Below are 18,222 nucleotides of genomic sequence, written 5' to 3' on the forward strand. Positions count from 1 at the left end.
AAATTTAAAGCCTGTAAAGGCCACCTAATAGCATTATAAATTTCTTAACATAATTTAATTTGTGTATATGTACCTCTTAAAAACTCTGATTTGCCTGACAAAGAGAGCTGATGTGTTTTTATTATGCTTTTGTTGTGTACACTAGCCCCTATTAGTACATCCTAATAATATATACAGAGCGATTAATTTGTGAAGTAAAAGCTTTTCTTCCTTTCTAAAAGCTGCTTAATGTAAACTGTAAACATCATGAACACTCTCATTCAGACTGCTTCTGAGCCCTTAGCTGGGCTTCAGAGGCACAGGATGAAATGCCTGTGAATGCTGACAGATGGATTCAGGCAGGGAATGCTCAAATTTGCACTGGAACCACTCCTAGCACCTTACTGGAGTACAGCAAGCTGAAAACCACCAGCAATCCTTCCAGACAGGTTACAATGCCTTGAAAAAAGAGAGTTTTTCTTAGAGCAGCACCTGGTGTTGACAGGAATATTAAAAATCACCTCTCCCCAAAGCCACTATCCTTTACATCATGTATGCATTCAGAATAACCCTTAAACAATTCTTGCTATTGTTCATTAAGAGTCACAACATCTACTGTCACAATGCCTCTAATCATGGTCAAACTCGCTGGATTTTAAGGAATATTCACTGGAACAAATATTGTGAACATAAGTGGATTTTTTTGCATGTAATCAGAGCTATGTTTTCCAGAGATACTTACTAAGCTTGACCCCTTCAGCCACAGATCAGCAAGGTACATAACAACACCTATAACTTCAAGCATATGTGTTTTGATTACAGCTGGGCAAGTCATATATCTGAGTTAAGCACATACTTACAGGTTTTATGGAAAAAGGAATTTGATACATGAGAGTTCGAAGTTGGGGTTTCTTTGCTTTTTTTTTTTTTTACTTCTCCTGTTTGGACTGATTTCTCCAGCACTTCTATAATTTTTGACTGATTATTACCCAATTTATTTTTAATTTAACTTCATGCAGGCCATATTTCCTCTCAGACAGAACACTTACTTTCTCTCTAATAGATTTCTGTCTTGAAATACTGACCTATTTACCACTGGAGAGAAGTAAAATATAGGCTCTGGTATAATGCCTACTGAACACAGTCTGGAACAGGTGTGGGATCTGACACACAGAGAAGCCAGTAAAATGCAAATGGTATTTAGTTATTGAGGCAAATGGCAGCTTTTAAAGCACCACCTGTGTATATTTTGCAACATATCATGAAAGTGGTGAGAACCATCCTCATTTATTCATGCGTGAAGTTGTGACATTTGGCTCAGAACAAAAAGCTGTAGAAAAGGGTAAGTTATGAGATGTCAGGGAAAAATGATATGACACACTGTAAGATGGGGCACTTTATATTTTACAGTTCACTTCAGTGTTATTTCCAGCCCTGCAGAAAGGAAAGAGTCACCTGGGGGGGAAGGATGGGTCATTTTCTTACACACTGAGAAAGAGAACCCAGAGTTGGGTTCATCCCAGCACCACTTTCCCCTCCACTCCACCAGAAAAACACAAAACTGCATTTTTCCCTGCTCATTTCTGCAATGCAAGCTTTTCCATCTCCCATCTACCCCGAGAAACTGGGCAAGAGAAAAATCCATCCCCTCCAAGAGGTCAGCAAAGGCAAATTGCACCCAAAATATTCTGAACTTCTGAGAGCCAGCAGATTCCCCTGAGCTGGCAGAGGCCCTGCCAGTGGTAACACACAAGGGGAGGATTAATCTCAGACCCACTGGTGGAGTGTCCCAAGCTAATGCTTCCATTAATGTGCCACAAACTGCTGGAGAGGCAAACAAACCATGTCTCATGTCAGCATTTTACATAAAGTTGAGTTTTATTTATTTATTATGTATTTAGACTGTTTTAATAGCTACAGAACCCTATTAACATAAGAAATTGCAATGCTGCTTCTCTATTTACTTCAATATATTTACCAGTAAAATCTGACAGCTGACAGCTTGTGAATGTGATGGTAATGTAATCATTACATTTACACTGGATGGAGCACAACTTTCTGAAATGGTGTGACAATATTTTCAGACTTAAATGATGGTTTAGGGATAAAGACATAAGTATTTGTTTATAAGTAATCTATCTTGAATATGTTCATTAGTAATATTCCTGAAGGCGTCCAATAAAAGTTACTTGAGATTAATTAGAACAGAAACAGCTAATTTGTCTGCCTGAGTGGTTATCACATAAGCCCTGGCTTGACATAGCACCTAAATAAAACAAATATAAACCTGCCACAAGGATGTGAACATGCTGTCCCAAAAGGCACAACCACTTAACTTGTGTAATTGCCAGTACAGCCAAGAAAAGCTGTTCTAAGATTTGGTTTTCAGCACCGGATTAAACAGCATGTCCAAACAGAGCAAATTAAATTAGGCTGTGTCTAAATTAGACTTCTTCTAATGGCAAGATTACTTTACATCAACAGAAACATTGATCTGCCTTAGCAGCATCTACTGCAGATGACAGCAGAGCCAAGAGGAGAATTTAGAAAGCCACTCTTAGACCTGATCCAATTTCTCCCATCCTTAAAACAAGACCACACACAACTCACTCTCCCAGAGTTCAAAGGACACTGGCAAACCCCATTGTTCCTGTAGTACCCCCATGTTTTCATGAAAAAGTTGCCTATTTTGGCCCATTCTGTTTGGTTCATCTCTTCTTGACATAAGCCAAATCTCTCTATTACTGCATTTATTTACTGAGCACTTGAGCAGAACTTTATCACTTAAAAATATCTCCAGCATGGCAAGGCAATAAACCCTAATGTGAAGAGATCAGTGCCAGTTTATACACTTCTTATTAAAACAGCCTAACAAAAAGAAAGGCCTTCCAATGTCTCTGCTGCTGACCTTATTTTAAGATGTAAAAAGATGACCCAGAAGGCTTCAGTTTGAAGATTTCCCTGCTCCATCTTTTCAGACATCTTTGTAGAGCATTTACAAGTGGTAGGAGCAGGGGAGGGAGAGGAGAAAGCACTTTCCCCTCCAAGTCTCTTTTAAGGATGAGCTTCTGAAAGCTCCAGCTGCAGCTGCCATTGAATTCTGCAGGAGTTTGAGGCTGGCAGCCAAGCAGAGGCTCTGAGGTGGACCTTGCATGGAAACTGGGGGTAGGTGGGACTTCTCTGAAACATTTGTTTTCACTCTGAGAACGTCAGAATTTCCTTCTCTAAAACTTGCTGCATACATTAAAATCCAGGCTGCCAATTATTGATCAGCTCTGATCAATGGCCCTGCAATCAATAGTATTGCAGAGGAAACCAAACTGCTAAAATGAGGGCAGGGTAAAGGAAGGGAGAGGCTTGGGGAATGCAAATCACCCTGTCTGGGGCTTTCTCTGTTTCCACTTGCTGCCAAAATTGTGAGGTGCACACAGCAGGCAGATGGCTGTGACCTGCCCTGCAGGATGTGGTAACAGATCTGTGGCAAATATCCCTGAGCTCCTGAGCCAAGTACTTTTTCATTTCTTTACATTTTTACTGGACAATAATTAAGGAAAAGGGGCCTTGCATGTTTTTATTGAAACATGGAGTCTATATTCTGTTTTGGGGAGAAAAACCATTATTGCTTTCTTTTTAGAAATAATGTCATGAAATAAAACCACAATAACCATTTTTTCAATCTCCACACTATCAAAATAGACTGAGCCTTTTGTCACAAATCCACTTTGTACAGCTGCAGAAACAAACGACAGACATGGTATCAGCCACTGGGACTGAAACATACCTCTGAAATTTGCTGTATTCTGGAGGAAATAACAATATGCTAAGTAGCAATCTATGAATGTCATGAAACTATTCTTTTAATTTTAAAAAGGAGGAGAACGAAGAAAGAAGAAAATCCATGACAATCAGTCACAGCTGTTAATGAAACAGGTAGCTGAGTCCAGACTGGATGACTGAAAAATTCCTTACTCTCTATACTAATTTTTATTGAAGATTTTTTACTTTCTTGGGGGGAAAATGCTCCTGAACCTGCTTGTGTTTTGAATAATTACCTGCCAGAATTATAAAAAGTCATTGAGACATTAGCTGCTGCCCATGGACAGACTGAACCCTGCTCTGCCTTTTCCCTCTGTCTGCACTCTCCCCCTGACAGCACAGGGTATTTATGGGTGTTTTCTCAGGGAAAGCTGTACTATACCTTAACTCAGCAAGATTCAATCAATGACAGTACCTTTCTGCCTGGGTTAATTGATGCTGTACACAAAACAAGTATCTTTCTGATTTTCTAAAGAGGTGCTGGAGGTGAACTGGGTTGCCTGGACTTAACTCCTATCTGGCAGGATACAAAAGCAATAGAACAATAGATAGAAGTGGCACAGGAATAATGGGGAATTTTGTTGATGAAATCTTCATCTGTCTTGTGTCCATCTTTCATAAAGAGCACAGGGAACACAAAGTCACTGCTCACAGCTGACTAAACAGCCAGCTCACTGCTAGGTATTATTTAGATGGGGCTAATTCCTGAACAACATCACCACGTTGTTCTTTGCACCACCAAGCCCCTGGGAAAGGTAGATCCCTCCCCAATAGCCACAGGTGAATGCAACAAGCAGATGAGAAAGGAATAAATATATTGTGTACCAAATATTACAGAATAACCACCAGGGATCAGCAGACTGGTGTAAGCAGGAAAAAAACCCCAAACCAAACAAAGAATAAGTTTGCAGTAAATGGTCTGCCTCACTCCCACTAGCAAAAAATCTCCTTTTGATCAAATAAGGAGCTTCATTGCACATCTAGACAATTGCCTGGATAAATCTGGGACAGACAGGAAAGAAGCACTGGGAAGTTAAATTGAACATTCAGAGATAGCTCAGAAATATTTTCTTCAGTTTTGAAACTGAGATCTTTCCTAGTAGACAAAAAAATTCTTCTTCATCCAAAAATAGGTTAAAAATCATCCAGGAGAAGTGCAGATGAACAAAAGGTCAATCTTTCCTCAGTTCTGCCACCCCTGTTTTGTATCACAAAGAGGTGGCATAAGGTGTGAAAAGAGAAAAGGCACCAGAAAGCTTTAAAGGAAAAGGGGGAGCGCTGAGGGGGCTTTTGCCAAAGAAGAGCCCAGAAAGGAGGGGCCCCCAGGCAGCCAGAGCTGGGCAGGGCTGCACCAGGGGTGCTGCAGACCACAGGCACCACACTGCCCCTGCTCCCTCCTGTGCACGCTGCCCGTGTCCTGATTGATCATGGGGAAGCAGCACTGCATCATTCTGAGGCTTATGTGCAGGAAAATTTAAACTATTTATTATCATGCCTGTAGAAAAGTTTTCATTATGTTATTAACAAGACAACAGATTTACTTCTTAGCTCAGAAAGGGGGCAATGAAAGGAAAAGGAGGATGGTGTTAGGAATAATTAATTCTGCATGTTAGGGAGCTGATTATGAAAAGATCAGGGGGAGAGAAAGAAGACAAAAATCTAATTACAAAACCATCATCAGAAAGTGAAAACTGTACTGACTTGTAAATAAACCAAGGAAAACAAATCAAACATCCTTCTGTGCTATGGAAGGGATATTTAAAATGAATAAAAAATATGTATGGTCTCAAGAAATGGCTGAAACCACATGAATTCTCAGCAGATTTCTTTTAAGAGAAAATACAGGACTCCCTGACTTAGAGGACAGTATTTGAAAGGATAATTAATGCAGCTCACAATGAGAAGTCCTGTATAAATACAAAGATATGGGACTGATAAATAATGTGCTCATTGAAATGTTGTTTTTTATTTTCTGAGGAACCTATAAAATCTCCACTCATTTGTCATCTCATTTTCTTTCAAGGATTTACATTTGTAATAATAATTTTATTAAGAACATTCAGAAAAAACTTCTCCACACAGGGACAATGCATCATATTGCATCTCACAGGCTACAGGAAAGTTATTTTCAGGTACAAAAATATATCCTGTGAAACATCTTCCCATCCAGTTATTAGTGTAAGTACATTGGAAAAGGGAAGAAAATGTAAGCTGAAACATGAATCAAAAAAGAACTGAAGCACTGCCTTAACTGTGTTTCTGAACTTGGACCTCAAGTTTAACTTTTTATTGAAGGAATGTATGTTGTTGTGGGACCTGTGTAAAGCATGCCAAGATTCATTTTGGTTTTAAGATCACTTCTGCATCTGCACAGCTAAAGACTTACTGATGATAAATCTCCCAATGGTTTAAATAAGTGTGCACTATCCATTTCCCCAAAGAAACAGAGGAAGAACACAAAGAAGCCTCGAGGCCATGGTTAGCACTGTTCACAGCAGGATTTAGCAGAACAGTGCTGGGTCCTGATACAGAAGCTGTGCTAAGGATGCTAAAGGGAGTCCACTGGTCAGAAAACAGGAGAGAGCAGCTTGTTCTCCATTCTGACAGCTGTGGAAAACAGCACAGGAGTCAGAGTCCCCCACACTCAAAGGCAAGATTGGCAAAAGTCCATTAAGAAAGGCAATGGAGGAAATTGCAAAAGAAGAAAGAGAGTGCATAAAAGATGAAGAAGTTGGCCCAGAGCTCTTTGACAGAAGAGATAGCATTTACTCCAGCCCTGCTGGAAGAAATATTCTCCCATTGGTTTAAAATGAGGCTTCAAGGGTTTGATATTTGCAACACATAACCTCATTAAAACTGCTGAACTCTCACTCACAGAGATAATCCTCCTATAATCTCTGCATATTCACATGGGCTTTTTGTCATCTTTCCCAAAAGGGCTGGGTACCAAATGCACAGGCAGAGCCCTGCTCCAGCAGGGATCCCCCTGGATTTCAGCTGGGCTCCTTGAAGGCTGAGCTTTAGCTGCTCTCCCAGCCTGTGGTGCTGGGCACTGGCCAGACACTGGCACACACTGAGGAATTTCCTGGAGGAATTTTACTTGACATTACCCTGGGTGTCCATGTCAGCACTGACTGCTCTTCTGGCCACCCAAGTACCTAATGGTGCTTCATCAAGCTGTGGCTACAATCTGAAAATACACATATGTTTTCTAAACACAACTGTGCTTTAATTCCTTTTAACTCTGCAGACAGCACTCAGCTGTTTCGAGCTAATGGATGTTCCTTCAGTTGTAAGATTGCTTGCAAATATAACAGATCATATAATGGCAAATGAACAAATACATTTTTATCAACCTCTGAAATGAGTCATTTATCTTCTGGGCTATGTACTGAATCATGACACCAAATGATAAGTTTTATCTCTTTTACTGTCAAACTCAATCTCAGTCAAGCTCCAAATTGCTGGGAACACAAGTGAGGAGTGAGCTTCCTTCCCAGCTGAGAATGGAAGAAAAGCTGCCAAGCTGGCCTTTCCCTAAGTGGCTTTAATCTTTGTGGGGTTTGCCTTAAATGAAATCTCCTGGCAGTGTCATCCCCCAACACCCAGGCACGATACCCCAGCCCAGCTCCCCTGGCTGGGAGGGTTATCAGCAGGCAGAGTGCCTGTCTGCCCTCTCTGCCTTCACCTCCTTACTTTTCCTAGAGAAAACATTAAGCATTCTCTAGTCACCCAATCCCACTCTGATACTCAGTTAGGGACATAAATTTCCTTTTATTACCTCTTTTAAACTAATCCAACTTTCCTTCATACTGTACAATTAAAACTTGATTTTGTGTTAATCCTTGATAAATGATACCTAATATAACAGTTGACCCCTTGGAAGAGGCTAGCCTTTAAGGCTTTGATGAAAACCAAGCACTTACAACCTATGAAGCAACAGCTGAAATATCTTCATTTAACTCTTGGATGGCCAGCTCATTTAAAAGCCATTGCATTAGAAAACTAAATCATTTCCTTCTGAATTACTTCAGAAAGAATATCAAACTTGGATAGTGACAAAGACATGCTAAAATCACTGTTCACAACGAAAGAGGAGCAAGATGGCAAACATCCTTGGGGGCAGGGTGCAACTGCTGGTGCTACTCATACTAGGAAATGCTTCAAACACAGCCATTTACACTCTTGTGATAATCAGCTTAAGAGCTATCTTAAAATAAATATATTTTAGATCATCTAAGAGCATGGACACGGTAGCAAGAGCCTGTGGCAGAAAAGGAGGCAAAAGAAGATTTATGGCAGGCTAATTTCATTTGAAATAACCTGGTTTCAGCCAGCCGACAAAAACAGAACCCAAAGGAAATTTAGAGGAAATAACCCTTAGGTCAATTTGATATCTGTTACTCTACGTGTGAAGAAACATCCTTCACAAAACCTGGACCCTCCAGCCATAGGAGAGCTGATAATCAAAAGTAATGTGGAGGAGAAATTGTTGTCACCATCAACATCCCCGGGCAGCCGCTGCTGCCACCTCAGCCTGCAGGCAGGGCAGTCCCAGAGCAGCCCTGCACAAGGCTGGGAAGGTGGGAAGTGCTCCGAGGCTGTGGCTGTGCACAGACAGCTCTGCCTAGAGCAGCCCAGCTGCCCTGCTCACCTGGGCCTGGCTTTGCTTTGCCCCGGTCCCTGTGCCCCAGAGAGGAGCCCCAGCCCAGCCCAGCCCAGGGATGCTGCTCTGAGGGACAGGATTCTGTCTTTGATCAGCTCTGTACTCCTCATACAGGCTCGGCTCTGGACACCTGAGGGCTCCTGAAAGATTCTGCTCAGCACAAGAAGCATGGAAGAATCCAAGCATGAATGTTTGATTTTAATAAGTCACAATTTTAAATTGATGATATTGCTGCTTGTTTTCCTTCTAGGACTATAGAAGCACTTGGACATGATCTAGAGTCCAAAATATTTCCTGATGACATTTTCTCTATTCCTTTATTTTTTAGGCAACAAGTAAATAACTTATCTGATCCTTCTGACAACAATACCAGAAAAGAAACATTCTTCTACTAATTTGTTTGGGTTTATCTGCCTACAGTTTCTACAGAAACCAATGTCACCTGTGATGTATCTCTGTTATAACCTCTCGTGGCAGTTTGTTTTGCATTTTCTCACAATAACCTTCCTTACAAAATAGATCTGTCATGAATAATAGACATGCCACCACATTGTGTATCTCTACTTCACAACATGTGATTCAGTATCAAGAAGGCTGGCTTTTTAAAAAATCTGCCTCATTTTAAAATGGCAAACCCAAGTCTGTGCAGAACCACCAAGAAACAGGTAACATTAAGCAAAAGAAAGTAAGAACATTCTACAACTTCTAATGAGAAATGCCCAACAGTTGTGCTCATGGGCAGAGATATGTAAAGTAGCTCTAATTATTATCTCAGTTACACTCCACATAATGTTCAGTTTTACTGCCGTAAAAAGGAAGTGGTGTAAGCTGTCCAACTGTTTCAGGGGGAAAGAGGGAGAGCATGAGTATCTGAATTAAAGTGCCAGGTTCTGCATGGTAAAAACTAACTGTGGGTCAAGTCCTCCACTCAGCACATGCAGCAGAACATTCTTTCTAAAGATGCAGTTTTGATTGCAAGACACATCACCTCTGCTGATCACGAGCCAGCTCCTGAATAAAGCTCCAGTACCAAAATTCTATTTCTGCTGATGCCAAAACTTCTGTCCTGAAAGCCTGTGGTCAAATAAATATAATGTGATCTTGATGCCAGTTCCATTGAGGACAGATGTGCATAGGAAGTGCCTCTACCACAGCCTTGCCTCAGCTGCAGGTTTTCTTTGGAGTGAGGCAATTCCAAGCCATCTCTGCCTTCTGCAGGGAAGTCCCTAACCCTGTGTAAATGTTCTTCTTCCAGGGCCAGGGTAATGCTTCTGAATGTATCCCAAATACATAAGATTGAGATAGGAAATGGGAGTGCTCATCCTTCCTGTAAAAATGAATTTAACAGAAAAATAATGGAGTTCACTGCATCAGAGTGACTGGGTAAATGCAGAGAGAGGGAATCCCACTCTGCACAATCCACACTAGATCACAGCTGCAGTTCCTTCTCTAGCCTGATTTCCTGATCCCAATCTCTTGTCCTCATGACACCACACCTTTCTCCACAAGTGCCTACAGAGAACCCTTCCAGGAGATGTGTGGATGAATTTATTCTGGCAGAAGGAGGAACAGATCATGGTTAAACCCCTGAAGAGTGAGCAGCATCACTCTTCCTTTTCTTCTTCTGATTGATTTTATAGAAGTGAGGAGAGAGAAGCAGGGGGAGAGCCCTGCTTGGCTACCTGAGAAGTCCCTACCTCAGGAGACATTTGCAAGTTATGGATAACACATTGCACAGAGTCTCTCTACAGCTGAAGAAAATGACAATTGCTGTCTCTCTCCCATTTTCCTGCTGCCTTGTTTATACAGCCATGCTCAACATCTTGCATTGTTTGACACTCTGGAACTGCCCTGTGCTTTCCCCATGCACTGTCAGGAAGTCCAAGGCAGTACTACAGCAGTGTTTGTGACAATCAGCCTGGCCCCTGCAAACAAACACTTGTTGCTGCAGGTCCTAGTTAGCACAGATGTGATAGAAAGGGTTCAGAGTATCAAGGTGGGAGACAAACATCCAGCTTAAAATGAAAAGATCTTCTTCTAGTGTGTCTCTGGCATTTACTTTATAGCATCAGCCACCCTACTCCAAATCAAGCACAAGTTTTGCTTCTCCTGTCTGATACAGAAGCAGCTGGACTGAGTTTCTTTGATAAGCTCTCACCACCCCTAGACCTCTAACCCTTTCTGCCTACTTCCCTTCTCCTGAAACAGGCAGAGGAAGATGGATTTTAGCAGCCTCCTTGCTCCACCCCAGAGCTCACCTCCTGCCTCCTCTCACTGCACAGGCATTATCTCCCATCCAAGCATTTCCACACATGGCTGGAATTTGATTTCACCATCCACTTACCACACCTGCTCTTTCAGGCCAGGCATAGAAAAATGACCAACCCCCCTCCCTGCAGTCAGGGCTGTGTCCACTCCTGGAACTGCACAGGTGAATTATGCAAACCACTGGGCATACCTTAGGGCACAGCAGTTAAAAAAAAGGAAGAAATCACGTGGAGCCTAAGGTCATTGCTGTGGTACAGCCAGCTCCAGAGATACCCATCACAAGTCACAGAATAAACAGCAATGGAACTTGTCCTGCCTAAAGAAAAATGGAGGAGCAGTGATTAATATGTGGTAATGGACCTTTTCATCCTTATCACTTCCAGACTGTGGAATGTTATTTCTGGCACAGAGATTCTTGGTCAAGTATGAAGAGCCATTGATTGGATAAAGTGCTTGATTTAGCCCATTTTTATTCTATTACAGAGTGACAGAAAGAGGTTTTAGACAGGAATAAAATCAATAGAGGGGAAAAGCAGAACTTAGCAAAATAACTGTAGCTTGAAGCAAAAAAGATATATTTGTAATGTTGAATAAGGTTTAATTTAAAAAAGAGCTAGAAATGTACTGACAGAAATCAAGTAAGTACGAAAAATAATATTTTATTTTTAAAAAGTGTTCTTGATCCTTATTTTTCCCCCTAAAAACTAAATTTTGCATTCTTTGCCTTGAGCTGTCATGGAAATGACAAAGCAGGAGGCAGCATCTCTGCTGCTCACCCTGCTCCCCTTCTCAGCAGGAGACTTGGGTGCCACAAGACCCTGCAGGTCTGCCCTGCTCTCCTCCCTTCCCAGACTGGGGGATGTGGGGCTCACAGGGAGGGGATTGTCTTCACCACAGAACTGGAACAGAGGAGAAGTGGGGGATTAGTTTCAGTTTATGGGTGCAAAATCACAGGAACTGCTGACAGGCTGGCACCAGACTTTTGGTCATGCATCTGAGTTGAGAATGTTCACCAAGGGTTATTAATTGTTATTTATGTGAAATAATATTTCACAGTCCAGGATGAATTTATAAACTCCACATAGTTGCATTCATCAGGCACTTTCAGTGCCTTGAAATGTTCAAAATGTACTTTTCTAGGAAATTAAATTAGGGCAGTGGCAGAGGAAGTGCAACATTAGCAGTTACAACACTCCAGGACACTCTTCACTATCATTTATTAAACAAAAACTCTCTGTGAAACATGTTCTTTCCTAAGTGCCACTAATCTACAGAGCTGACCAGCTGAACTCCTGTGCACAGCACATTACAGCTGAACTCCTGTGTACAGCACATTGCTTAAGGCAGGATTAAATGATGGAGATAATTTAGACTTTTCAGATCACTCAAGGAAGAACATTTCTTTTTGGCATGGACAGATTGGCAAGAATCAAGCTAACTGGATATTCCTCACACTGAAATGCATGGGGGGAGGATGTGATCTCACCTGGAGCATCAGAAAGCAGTTTGGCTTTAGAGAAAAACAAGAACAGCTGAAGTAGCATATTTCAATTACTGAAAACATCCCAGCCTGGCTTAGTTGGTATGGTCCCTGTGGCAGGCAGGGTTCCCTGCCTTTGGAAAACCCCTACTTTGCCTATGCCACTTCTCCCAGCTAAATCTGGGCAGGAAAACTGCACTGTGACCTCTGCAGGCTTTTCTCCCCACACTCCCCAACGGGGGCTTTCCCTCCCTTGTCTCCCCCCACCTTTGCACAGCCAATGGAGCCTGTAATGCTTTGGCACAGAACCAGCAAGGCAAACACTCTGCCAAACATCAAGATCCTCAGCAAGAATAAACACAGGCTTATTCTTCCTTCAGCTCTGTGATCAAAACTTCCACGGGGAGACTGATAAGACAAGGGGACTGTTATTGTTAAATACTGCAAGTACACATGGGGTCAATTAATCTCCACTTTACTCCAGGGAAACTGATAGCTTGAGTCAAGTTGGAGAGATAGGGAAATGAGTTTCTTTCTTTGCTTAATATTACCTTAAGTTTCTTGTTCACCAGAACAGGAATGCAGCTCATAGGAGGAAAAACTACTTATTTGTAACTTAAGGAAGGGGATATATGACAAGTGGCGAAATCACAGGAAAGGGTGGAGAGCACAAATATCCCATCACTGGGGAGAAGGTTTCTAGTGAACACAAAGAAAATTGCAGTGACAAATTTGAAGGTTAGAAAGAACTGCTTTCATCCTTCTAGATTGTCCCTTGAAGCACTGGGAACATTCCTATTTCCTCCCTCCAGCTGTCTTCATTGACTGAATTTCCCCATACGCACAGACCTCTGTCCCAAGAGCTTTTCTCTAGGTGAAAGAGGAGAGCTCAGAGAAGCCCTGCAGGTTTTCATACCCACAGGAGAGTCCAGTGCCAGCTCTTGGTGTGACAAAGCCTTTGCCCTGGGATGCCATGGCTTGGTCTCTTCCTTAAACATTTGCTAGCTCTTTTCTGTCATCCTCCTCCTCACACTTCTCCTTCCATGCTCTCCCATGCTCTGCCCTCCCTTTATCCTTTACTGGAAGCCAGGGAGACTTGAGAGGGTGACACTGTGCCCTGCCCAGCGCAGGCAAACACCACCAGCCTTCCCTCAGAGCACACAGGAGTCTGAGCCAGGGGCCCTCTGCATTGTGCACCCAGCCAGGGCCAAGGACAAACCCCTTTGGAAAATGGAGAGCCAAGAGAGAGGGGGGAGAGGGCAAGTCAAGCACTTATTGAAGTCAATGAGCGGGATCAAACCTCTAATCTGGGTAAACAAAATACAGAAAACGACATTGATTGCAGATTGACTTTAACAATGAATAATTGTGCCTTAATGTGCACATAAATGTGATAAAAATCAAAGCAATATATTCAAAACAAAATAGAAGAAAAAACACAAAGGGATATTTTACAACTAGGCTCCATTACCATCTAGCCTAATGAGATTAAGTAGTAATTGCTCTGTCAAGAAAAAATATAGTGGTCTCAGTGAATGAAAAAGATTGTGATAGTCTCCTGTTGCATTACAGGCTCAGGTCTAGCTGGAGAGGAGTGAAGGGATTTTTTCCAGCATTGCACAGCCAATTCTTTTAAATTTTTTAGTATCAAAGGCCTTTCCCTGGAAATGCAATTCTTAACAATAAAAGCATTCCCCTTTAGCCATACCTGTAAGCCCAGCTGAAGTGAGCAGCAGGTTTTTCATTCTTCCACTTTAGTACAAAAGTATTGTGAAATCAGTACTGCTTTTAGGCAAGCTTTCCTGGTCTGTTTTCTTACTGAGGATGTAGGGCCTGGTTTGTCATGGGATTTCAGGTATTGCACTCAATCCTCTCCAAGTGCAAATTTCAGTGTCATGTAACATTAATGAACAGTGGAGAAATACAGCAGTTTGTTAAAGTTACTTGAACTTGTATTGCCCCTGTGGTAACAGAAGTTTGTTTAGGCTCATAGGCTACACAGAATCTTCAAGAACTAGACACAATATCACAGTAGGATTCAGTGAAAATTAAGCCCTTTCAAGGTATTTTTGAATGTTTCTACCTTAATTATTCTTCGAACCTATACACAAAATATGAGGTGAACAAAGGACAACAGCTGAATTTACACATTTTCTGCAGGAAGACAATGATGGATTTCTTTGGCATAACATTAAACTGCACTAAGATAAAAATAACAAGAACTAAGAAGTAGGCAGAAGATAGCCACATTCCCTTCTTCTTCTCTTTGTTACTGAAATCCTCTAGATGGCTAAGAAAATAAAATTTGACTTTCTGAGACACATCCATGTAGAATAACCTGTACCACAGAAGGCTAGGTGTTCCTCACATCACTAAAGAAAATGTAATTTGACTATAATGGAATGATCTCTCTAGAAGATGGTGATAGACACCAGCTGCAAAGCTCACCTTAAGACAGGAGGTCCCAGCCCAGTTGTTTGAATCCTGCATGCTGACACAGCATCAGTGCAATGCAGATGGAACATGTTTCTACAGGTAGCTTGTTGCAGTCAAGATAGACAGAAACAACACCCTGAGTATCAAAGGCTCTTCTTCTTTATTGCTGCATGTTCTCCTCTTTTATCCCCTCCTGTCCATGCATTGCACCTGTGTGCCCTCTGTTCCCTCTGGTGTTGCTCAGTGCCCCTGGGCACTCCCTGGCTCATTGCTGTCAGTGCTGCTCACCTGCTGCTCACAGCTGTACCCATGGGGATGAGGCTGGGCCAGCCCCATCCCAACCACCACAAACTGTGTGCCTACAACAGCTGGGTTCAGGAAGAGAAGTTTGGAACAGAAAGTCCTGAGGAAAACAAAGAGTTGAGCTGGTGCAAAAAATGAAAATGGAATTTAGGCTTGGTCCTCCTTAGTTAAGGAATCAAGGCAAGTGAGCTTCACTGATAAAATAAAAAAATGAAGGGGGAAAACCTGCTTCTTTTGTTCTATTAACTCAGCTGGCACTGATGCACTCACCCCTTCCCATTTTCCTGCTGGCTGCCTCTAAACAACTGTACTTGGCAAATTACATCAGCAAGTCCAATCTCATGCCTTGTGCACGAGGCTGCATCATTTGATGCAGTACAGCTGCTGCAGGTTTTGTTCCCATCTGCTCCCTGCCAAGGTCTGTGAGACAGCAGCCTGTCCACTGGCACAAGCAGTGAGCCGTGCTGAAACCAGCACATCTGGGCTAGGAAAAGACATCTCCACGAAAAGCTGTCCCCTAATTCCCCTCCTTATTGTGTGACCAAGTCTGCTCTGCTGGGGCACCCACCTGTGGAGTGTCACCTCTGGGAAAAGCGAGTGTGAGTGTCCTGTGAGGGGGTCTGCCTCACTGCACCAACTCCTCTTTTGGGAGGTGCTGCATGAGCCATCCTCACTCTCACACCTTTGAGAAGCCAGACTTACCAACTGCTGAAGTCACCCACCACAGACCTTTCAGGAACAATAACAGGCAGGCTAAACACTCAACTGAAAACACCACAAATTAAAACATCTTTTTACCTATTTTTTTAAAGCAGTCAACTACCACAGGCAGACTAAAAAGCCAACACACCTCCAGTCAGCTGTATGGGACCACACAGGTGAAATAGAGCTCACTGCCACAGCTGAACCAAGCAAGAACTGCAAAACAGGAAGTAAGAACCAAACAAAAACAGCCTAAAGATTCAGGGTAATGACAACTGTAACAAATAGCCCGCATTTTGGTTATCCCAAATATTAGTAGTTGCTCAAACACTTTTCCCTTAGACTTTTACATGACTTTCTATTTTTATACACTGGTAATTGAAGTTTATAATTTACATATTACTGTGCAGTAGAATCCAATTATAGCAAATCTACAGAGAGGCTGTATTTATTTCAGGAGGAAGATACCAAGGAGCCATGTCAACACGTAGCAACATAATGACTTGCTCACTTTCTGGCTTTCATGCAAAACATTGTAATGATTAGGTTTCAGACACTGCACAAGGATGCTTAAGGATGAGCTATAAAACCATTCCACATCTGTGCTTGTTTTATTAGCAGAACCATTTCTGGGAAAAACAGGAAAGCAAATGCAGCTCCTGCTGCTAATTCTGGATAACTCTTTTATGACACTAACCTCATTACCAAACACTGCTACTCATAATCCTTTCTCCATCTCCTCCTTTCTCTGTTAAATATAAATTCCTTGCCATTTCCTCCATCAGCTCTGAAACATAATTGTAACTAATGTTAATTGCATAGGTTTGACATTCCATGTAAAGTCAGTTGTGGAGATGATTTGTCCATGGTAGATCAACAGAGAATAAACAATAAGAGAAGGAATGAAAAATAGGGAATTCATATCGATTCTGAGATTAGCCAGGTTGAAGACTAAAACATGGGGTTTTTTTACAGATAACCACTCAGATTACTGCTAAAGTGATCAAAAGTGACAAGCACCTTAATCTGAGAGGGGCTGCTCACAGGTAACTGCTACTCAAGGCAAGGGCTATTAATGGTGCTCATCAAATCCCAGGCTCCAAAGTTCTGTTTCTCACTGGATCAGCTACTGCATGTCACCCTGCAGACACAATTTTATGCAGGTAAATGCAACAGGACAATTAAGCCTCCTCTGAATTAGGATATACTTAGCTGATTTTCTGATAGATTTTGCATGAGCTGATATTACCAAAGCTGCTGAGGAAACATGGGAATCTAATACCCCTATTCATTCTGTAAACTGCAGGCTAATGACCTGAATATTTTCAGTCTTTCCTTCCCTATGAACCTGTTGTTTCAGGAAAATATTGTCAAATGCTACTGTTATATTTTTTATATCTCCCTCATCTCATCTCTCCTCCACAAAGTAAAATAAAAAAATTAAAAAACTTATATGATTGTTCATGAGTCATTCCTCAGTCACTGTAATGAGCTTGTGCTTGATTAATTAATAACATCAGTGGAGGGTAATCAGGGAAGCATGCTACTCCCACGTCCCTGTTGGAAAACCACGGCTCAGCGCCGGCTGGCTGCAAAGCCAGCTTGAACAATGGCACTTTGAAGTCAATAACTCTCTGTGCTTTCTTCCAGAGTAGCAAAATTAATCATCTTACCCCTAAAAGCTCTGCTGTATCTTTAAAGTCTCAGAAAACGTTCAGCATTATGAGAAAACCAAGTGCTGTTTCTCTGTCTCTGCCAGTAGGTTCCCTTTCAGTGCCTTGAGAAAATGATGGTCCTGTCACAAAGGGAAGGGAGCATCTCTGGCAGGATTTGCCAGCATCCTGCACAGCTGCATGCACTCCAACTTCATCGACTTTTCCCACTAAAATTGTGCATAACTGAAAGTGATGCAAATAACAATAAAGCTTGTGTTCAGGGAGAATGTAATATCTTGGTAGGCAGATATATTTTTCTCCCAGAGACTGATGAGAAAGGACTATAAAATACAAACCTGCTTCATTCCTATTACAAAAAAAAAAAAAAAAAAAATCAAAACCAATGCTGCCAGCTAACCATTAACTGAAAAATAATGAGGGCTAATGAAACAGCAAGAGTCCAGATCTTTCAGTGCTCAGACAGGTCTCTTAAGGGAACTGAAAATGAATTAGCCTGAGTTTGACAGCAGAAAAAAAGGCACCCAAGACACTGGAAGGTGGGGATGAGCTGTCAGAGGAGTAAAGAAGAGATTGACAGACAGCCTTATATGAAAAAGAGTAATTTAGGGGTTAGAGAATAACTCAGAAAAATGTTATAACAGTTAGAAATTGTTATAGAAAAGTAGTGCTAAGCAGACTCTTATTCCAGCATTAGGACTATTCAATGCCCCTGTATCATCATGAAGAGGGTCACAACAGGCAAATTTAATGCTCCCCTCTGCCTTCAAACCTGTGACTGTATTAAAAGCACCCAGACCACAGGCTGCTGCAATTCTGTGTTCCCACGTCACTCAGTCAAGAGTTTTCCTTTCCTGTGTTATATACAGCTCATCCTCCAGAGCTCTGAATTCCCCACT

This window comes from Fringilla coelebs (genome assembly GCF_963513975.1).
Source record: "Fringilla coelebs genome assembly, chromosome: 10".
Taxonomy (NCBI): domain Eukaryota; kingdom Metazoa; phylum Chordata; class Aves; order Passeriformes; family Fringillidae; genus Fringilla; species Fringilla coelebs.